We start from the raw sequence: 8,284 nt of genomic DNA, 5'->3' as shown, positions 1-8,284 counted from the left end.
ACCCTCATCTTCCCTCTACATAGTAGCGGCTGCTATTATCTACCACAAAAAGTCCAATGGTCACCACTGGCCAAAACGGCTTAGGACAGTTCATCACACTGAAGCTCACCTGAAAAAAAATCGAAGGTGAGTGATGGCTGGAGTTACCTGGGATGGAGGAGTGAAGAGCAGGGCTGATTGCGTGTGGTGAGCACCCCTAGAGCTGTGCACAGCAGAGAGAGGAACATAGCTTTGGGGCAGTCATCTCAAAGGAGACCCCACCCAAGAAGACTAGCTGCAGGAGTGAGATGGCACCAACAGAAAGCTGGTTCTTGCAGGGGGACTACTGAAGTAGGAACCGAGGGGAGAGTTGTTAGGAGACCGCCAGTGATTAGCTTGCCTTGCCAGAGAACTTTGTGGTTGGATGTCTCCGAAAGGCTCCCGGATTGAAGAGCCATACACTGAGTCAATGAAGTCTTAGCTGCCCCTTACCTCTCCTCCCTCCCATTTACCCTCTGCCACCCTCGAAGCAGCCAGAGGCAACAGAGTGAGGGGCAGAGCAGTGGAAGAATAAGGAGGGAAACTAGTCAGGAAGCTGACTACCTTGCTCCCCAGCACCTGCTCTTCATTTCTACAGGCTTTGGGGCCTTATCAGGCCCAAATTAGGGCAGAAAAAAAGCTTTATATTGGATTTACATTGAAGCTTTGATGGGAAACTGGACTGAACTTTCCAGACCAAAAAATTAGGTGTTTAGTAAAACCTGAAAGTGACCAGAAAAGCTTTGGAATATGCCTGGCATTTCATTCAGGAAAGTGGAAGAATAATTCAACAGAGTGAGCTTTAAAAGATGGCAATGAGGCCGGGCGCAGTGGCTCAAGCCTGTAATCCCAGCACTTTGGGAGGCCGAGACGGGTGGATCACGAGGTCAGGAGATCGTGACCATCCTGGTTAACACGGTGAAACCCCGTCTCTACTAAAAAATACAAAAAAGTAGCCGGGTGTGGTGGCGGGCGCCTGTAGTCCCAGCTACTCGGGAGGCTGAGGCAGGAGAATGGCGGAAACCCGGGAGGCGGAGCTTGCAGTGAGCAGAGATCCGGCCACTGCACTCCAGCCTGGGGGACAGAGCGAGACTCCGTCTCGAAAAAAAAAAGAAGAAGATGGCAATGAGAGAGAATTCAGCTGCTTACTTTTCGTATCCAACTGAGTTCAACTTGATCGATCTTCTACAGGTTTCATTATTGAATGAAAGGGATTCAGTGTCTTTCCTATAATTTTTCAAATTACTTATTCTTATATCTCATTAAGTAAAAATCGGGGGATTGGGGTGACATAGGTTTCAAGCCTATTCTTTAAAACCACAAACTAGAGAGCAGTGGGGTTGGGAGGTGCAAGGATATGTATGAGCTCCCATTGGTGCTAAAACAAATCATATAACAAAGCTTGGCAGGTCAGGATGGGTTTCAGTGGGCTAACATCAAGGTGTAGGCAGGGTTGCATTCCTTCTGGAGGCTCTCGGGCAAATCTGTTTCCTTACTTTCCAGCTTCCAAAGGCTGCCTGCATTTCTCAGCTCATGGTCCCTTCCCTGCCAGCAGCAGGGTAGCATCTTCAAATTCCTCTCTGACCCTGGCTCTCCTGCCTCCTCCTTTCACATAGAAGGACCCTTGTGATGACATTGGACTCCCCCAGTAATCCAGATAATCCAGAATAATCTTTTCATTTCAAGATACTTAATCACATTTGCAAAATCCTTTTTGCTGTACAGAGTAACACTGTATATTCACAAGTTTGAGAGATTGGGGAATGGATGTTCTTGGAGGGCCAGTCCTCTGCCTATTACAGGAGAAGCCCAGGTGCATGAGCTGGACCTGTGATTCACCACTCAGAGAACACCCTCCCCCTTGTCTGTGGGTCAGCCAAGAATAATGGTGACAGAGAGCAAAGAGGCTCTGCGTAATCTTGGGGAAAGAACACAATCTGCCAGTACTTCAGTTTCTTCATCTGTGAAATTATAGCCTTAGCTGTCCCTAAAGTCCCTTCCAAATCTAAGCCCTATGCTCCTTGTATCTTTTGGCAAAATAAGCATTTGAAGAAATCTGGCTATCTCAAGAACCCCAACCGATCTTCTAATGCACACTGCCAGGCCTCCACCACCCCGGGGCCAAGAGGGCTCTGACAGCTGAATTGTGGAAGTCTCTGGGTGAAGCAAGCAGCCCTTTGCTTTCTGCAAGGGACAAAGAGGAACAAGGAAGGCACTGGTGGGAGGCTTGGGGTGAGAGGTCTCTCTACCAGGGCAATGAGTTATCCTGTCCCTTTCTACTGAGTCACCACTGAAGGCCTTGGGCAACTGTGCCAGCCAGGATCACAGAAGTGGCTGCTGACTCAAAGATAACAGAGTGGTCCAGGGAAGCCCCAGTGGAATGAGTCATGGCCAGGCCCTCACAGCCCTGCTCTTCTCAAGTCAGCATCGACTCCCTGTGATCTCTCTGGAGCCTCAGACTCTCAGAAGAGCAGGTCTCAGAACACTGGAAAGGAAAGGAACCTGAGACACCATGTCATAAACCCTGCCCACCAACCTCCCTATCATGTGACTTCTTGGGCTGGTTGTGTTTTTGTTTTCCAGCTACTCTGATAAATCTCTGAGCTCTGTCTCTGGTCTGACCTTAAAATTAAGGTTCACTTTGCCCCTCAACCCCATGGGTCCAGCTCTCAGGACTCCTCCAGGCTACCTTTATCTTCCATTTTTGAGGTAGTGTCATCTCCCAGCAAGAGCTCTGAGCCATAAAGCAGGAAACCAGGGCTTCCTGCTTCTGTCCTCTGACCAGACAGAAATGGAGCATTCACCAAGTCACATCCTCTGTCTGGGACTCATCAGGGTTTGACTGTGTTTTCCCCAGAGTCCCTTCTAGTACCAACAGGAGAGGATCAGGTAATCCTAAAAGTCCCCTTCAATTCTGAAGTCAGTCATCCTCTATCAGAGTTCCTGAACACAGCCAGGCTGGCTCTGCTGGGGATAGCTGTGGCTTGTGACTGCCGTGCCTCTCCTCCTCCCAGGAAGGTACAGAATCCACAGCCTCAGGAACGCCAGGCATTCTGCCAAGGGCGCCCTTCCTTTTCTCGGTCTGGTTTCTCAGTCTCTCTCTTCCCGATCTAGACTAGACTGTCACCTCCATTCACCAATCCCGTGGAGGGATCAGGGGTGGGACAGAGGAGAGTCAGAAATTGAACTGCGACTCTACTCCTCATCCGTGTGGCAGGCCTGTCATTCCTCCTCCAGTCGGGCCTGTCTAACCAGACCAGCACTCAGGTCACTCTGCGTGTGAGTGGGGAGGGATTCCTGCCTATCCAGTGACCCTGCTCAGTGGGTGGATGTCACCTTTGTCCCTGGAGCACCCGAAGCACCCAGGGGCCCCCACCTACCTGTTTCACTTCTCCAGGGCCTCCGTGTAAGGCCACCTCCCCCACCTCAGGCGTGGCCCCAGTTTGCCAAGGACTGCTCTCTCAGGATGTTTTTGGCACCTTCTGGGCCACAAAGGTGCTCCCTGTAAGAGAACAAACCGCCCCAGGTTGCCTTTTGACACATCTATTTCAGGGTCAGTTGGCATCTTATGTTCCCCCTAAAAAGCTGAACAATCTTTTTTCTCTCATCCAGTAAGAAAAGTCTTCTTTTTATTTTTTCACATGGGTTTATGCACCCCCCCTCATCTTTTCAGAAGGAGGCTCAATGCAAGTATCTGTGTTATAAACTAGCTTCCTACACTGGCCCTGCCCTTGAGTGGACTTAGCCTTTCTAAGACCGAGCTCCTTTTCTCCCGGGCATGTGCTCGGTTGCTGGAGAGAAAGGCCTATTGTTCTTGATGTGCCCAGTACACTCTGCCAGGCAACATGCTGGGTGTTCCTCCCAGGAGGTAGAAAACCACCTCCCCAAGATCGGATCATTTTACACCTTGTGTTTTGTTTGGTTTTGTTTCCGGCCTTTCCTTCTTTGCTGTACCTCCTTCCCGAGCGCTCAGAGCCCATACAGCACTTATTTCTTTCTGTTCCCTTTGCACAGTGAATTGCCTTTTGTATGCCTTTGATGTGATTGCTCAGCTTCCCAGGGAGGGGAATGAGTGGTCTCTCCTGCCTAGAGGCTCGTGCAGCGTGTGGTCAGAAAGAGCGTGAACAAAGGCGTGCTTGGCCCCGAGGGAGGCTGGGGTCGGGCCCAGGTGTGGAATGTAGGGTCTCTTCTGCCCCGAGGCGGAAAGTCGAGCAGTGCTTTGGGGTCTGCGGGGCTCTCCAGCGATGACTTGGGGTGCTCATGGCAGGGCTGAGCTGGGCAACAATATGAGGAGAGGTTTTGCCTCTTGGTCCCTGTCCCATCTGCTTAGAGTATCCGGGTTGTCTGGGGCTTCGAGGGAGGAGTACTACAGCAGGAGCCAGGAGTTCGCCTGCCTCTGCCACCGTGTGACCCCGCATGACACTGACCCTCCCAGGGGGAGCCTCCCTTTCCTGGCCCTTGAGTGGGGCAATAACTCCTGCCCCACCCGCTGGCTTTCTGGGTCTCATGTGGTGAGGAGCAAACACGACACTCTCTGAGGAAACGCCGAGAGAAGCAAGAGCTCTTTGTGAGTCAGAGGTGGAGGCTCTTGCTGTCTTTCCCACTGTGAACCAAGCGCCCCCAACCCAATTTCCCGTGAACACTAGTGACCCCATGCTACCCCCTTGTGGCCAAAATGCGACTCATCATTCATTGCTGTGAAATTACATTGCTATTAAAATCGTAAGAAAAAATAAATAATGAAAGGAATTTAATAATAATGAATATATAGTAATTAACCCAGACCAGAATGCTTTACTTTTCATCAATAAAGCCATAAAATAAAAATGTTAATACCTTTTGGTGGAGGAAATGGCGCATGAAGAAAAAAGTGCTTAATGTGGGCCCAGACCCAAGGTGAGCGTGGGGCTGAGGGCGCCCTTCCCCGCTGCCACCCAGCTGCTGGCGGTGCCAGGGGGGCCTGCTCGGGGCCAGACAGTGGCCACTTGCCGAGGCACCCCTGAAAGGGCCTATATGTCCCCAAGATGAGGAGGCCAGGAGGAGGGACAGGTGAGAAAGCACTTGGCCGCTCTTCCTCAGCTCTTTAATATCTTTTCAGGTCCTTCAGGATTACAAAACACTTTAGTAGCGATCTTTTTGTTCACTGAGATAGTGCCAGTTGTCTGGAGGGAAATTAGAGCACCTGCATATTGAAAAATAAGTGACCAATAACTGCCATGTTTCCTCGTTACAATCTCCTTCCTCAGACGCAACCTCACTGACCACTCACCACAGCCCTGAAGCAGAACTGTCCTCATTTTCAGACAAGGAACTCCGAGGAACTTGGGGTCTGAGAGATCTTATGCTGGTCAGATGGAGCAACAGCTCGAACCCAGGGATTCTGATTTCAAACCCCTCACTTTTTTCTTTTCTTTTTTTGGGGAGGATTTGGGGGGACAGGGTCTCTCACTCTGTCACCCAGGCTGGAATACAGTGGTGTGAGCACAGGTCACTGCAGCCTCACACTCCTGGGCTCAAGCAATTCTACCACCTCAGCCTCCAGAGTAGCTGGGACCACAGGCATGCACCACCACACCCAGCTAATTTTTGTATTTTTAGTACAGACGGGGTTTCACCATGTTGCCCAGGTTGGGGTCGAATTCCTGAGCTCAATCAATCTGCCTGCTTTGGCCTCCCAAAGTGCTGGGATTACAGGCGTGAGCCACCATACCTGGCTCCCCTTACTCCTTTTACTATGTCAAGGGCTTGGAGTTAATACTGGGTGAATCCCAGCCCTGCAAAATGAGAACAGTCTATATGGAGAGGAGGAAATGCTGCAAAAAATGTACCAAGACTTCTCCTTCCACACCTGTGGAATAAATCTAGTCAACAGTCATCCTCTAGTCATGATGAATAATCTGGAAATTCATGCCTTTGACCTGGATAAGTGCTTTCCTTTTCCCTTCTCCTCTGGCAGAGATTCCTTCAGAATACTCACCTCTCCAGATGTCTTCTTTACTTTCCTGACAGCCTATGCCCAGGTTTCTGAGGAGTTTCCTTTCAGATGTGGCTTCCTGGTGTTGTAACTGGGATGCAGTCTTGCCCTCTGTGTCCCTCTAGCCGCATGTCCTCCCTCACTTTCTGAGAAGGCAGGATCATGGACATCTAGAGGCCTACTGCAGAAGTGAGAATTTTGTCGACTTAGTGCCAAGCATTGTCCTGCTTTGATGAAACCAATGAGCACAACACTGAAGAGCTTGTGAGGGTCTGACAGTGGAGGAAGGTGCAGGTGGACAGGCACAGAAACCTAGAGCACCCCGGAAGGCAGTTGGACACCCCCTCTAAAATGCTGCTGGTTGCAGTACCAGGCATCCAGAGAAGGGTTTCCAACACTCACAGTGCAATGAAGTGACACACAGGCTCACTTTCTTAGCAATGAGGACCTGAACCAGTGTGCAGAAAGCCTTCTTCCAGATCTTCCATGACTGAGGTACACTAAGTGAGATCATATTTGGGTTCTTACACTGTCTAGGAAAGCTAATAGTTCATAAACATCTCTTGTGTCCCAGTCCCTGGCATTTTTTTATGCATCCTCTCATAAACATCAGGAAAACCCTCTGAGGTAAGGATTATTTGCCCTGTTTTGCATATTAGTAAACTGAGGTTCAGAGAGGTTAACAGACTTGCTCAAGATCACAAAGCTAATTAGGAGATTCAGGGCATGATGTGAACTCCAGAAAATGTTACACTCTTGAAACTATGGTTTGCCTGACCAAGGACACCTCTGGCCACTTTTCTGCTTTAGGGTGGAAGGGAGTCTCTTGCAACACATTAGATGAGTGCATATGATCTTTCCATTGATTGCAATTATACATTGTGTGATCAGGTAACTTGGTTACACGTGGATATGCCTGCACCAGAATTGGCCATTGTGCCGGTTTCCTGCCCCCTTCATCCACCACACACAAAGGCCAAGTCATGATTGTGTCAGTCCCTGTGGCCTCATTCGTCTGTCTGCCACAGATGTCTGAGCAGCTGTGGGGCAACTGACCAAGAACAGAGAGAACGTGGGCTTTGGAGCCAGGCAGGCTTGGATTTAAATTCTACCTCTGCCATATTTTTAGGAAAAACTACCCAGATTCTAGGATGGGGATGGGAACAAGGAAAGGTGGAGAGGAAGTAAGGGTCAGAATCATGGGACTTCATCCTAGTTCTGAGAAGAGGAGGGGCAGGCACCAGGGCCACTGCCCTATGCCACCAGCCCTCTCCAGAACAGTCAGGGCCCACTGCTGGTCACTGGCAACCCTCTGCTCAGGGGACACAATTTCAGGGGGTCAAAGAAGACTCGGGTGGTCTCCCAAATTCTTTCTCACACACTGGTCTAAAACTCTTTTAAGGCTCTTTTAAGCTAAATGTAAACATCCCTGGAAAGTTTACGGTGTGAGAGAAGCAGCATGGAGCTCAGGGGAGCACTTGCTGTGGAGCACGGTGGAATCCAATCTGTACACATGAGCAATAAGCCTCTGTCTTCTCATATCTGACATATAACAGCTAATACTATAATAAGAATGGCTAACATTTCCCCCTAGCTATTCTAAATGCTTTTTATACATAAGTTAACTCCTTAAATGTTCACAACAGCCCAATTCCCATTTTGCCGGTGCAATGGGCACATAGGTCCAATCTTCTGCCCAGGGCCACCCAGCTGGACCTTGAAGCGAGGCAGTCAAGCAGCAGTGTCCCTATGTGTCACCTCCACACCGTTCTGGTACTCAGGAGAATAATGAGGCCCTCCTCTTAAGTATGAAGGCAGGGTTAAGTGAGACATGCAGCTAAAGCTTCTGGCACAAAGCAAGGACTCAATTAATGCTCCTTGCCTTCCCTGGCCTTTTTCATTTGTGAGGAGACAGCTCCAGCCCACCTCTCTCAGCAAAGGTCTGCCTTGCACATATAAATGCTCACTCAATGTCTGAAGAATGAATGAAAGGGCAGAGTTTGATAAGGTGAGTGACAGGAGGTGAGAGGAGCATGAGGGTAAGAGGTGTTGATAGGAGGCTGTCGGAGGGCTGTGGCTAAGTGCGGTGGTTTTCCTGGATGCTGAGGTGCCACTATGCTGCCTGGGAGCCCTGGGGGGCTTTCAGTCCATGCTACAGGCTTTGGTGCCTTCCTGCCCCTTAGAACATGGTGTAAATGTCAGAGCTCACCCAAAGGCCTGGAGTCCCACAGGAAGACCAGCGCTAGACTCGGCAGAGTGGTTCATGGCGTGTGTGTGTGTGTGTGTGTGTGT

This window comes from Piliocolobus tephrosceles, chromosome 2, assembly GCF_002776525.5.
Source record: "Piliocolobus tephrosceles isolate RC106 chromosome 2, ASM277652v3, whole genome shotgun sequence".
In the NCBI taxonomy this organism is placed as follows: domain Eukaryota; kingdom Metazoa; phylum Chordata; class Mammalia; order Primates; family Cercopithecidae; genus Piliocolobus; species Piliocolobus tephrosceles.
Note: the sequence above shows the minus strand (reverse complement) of the source record.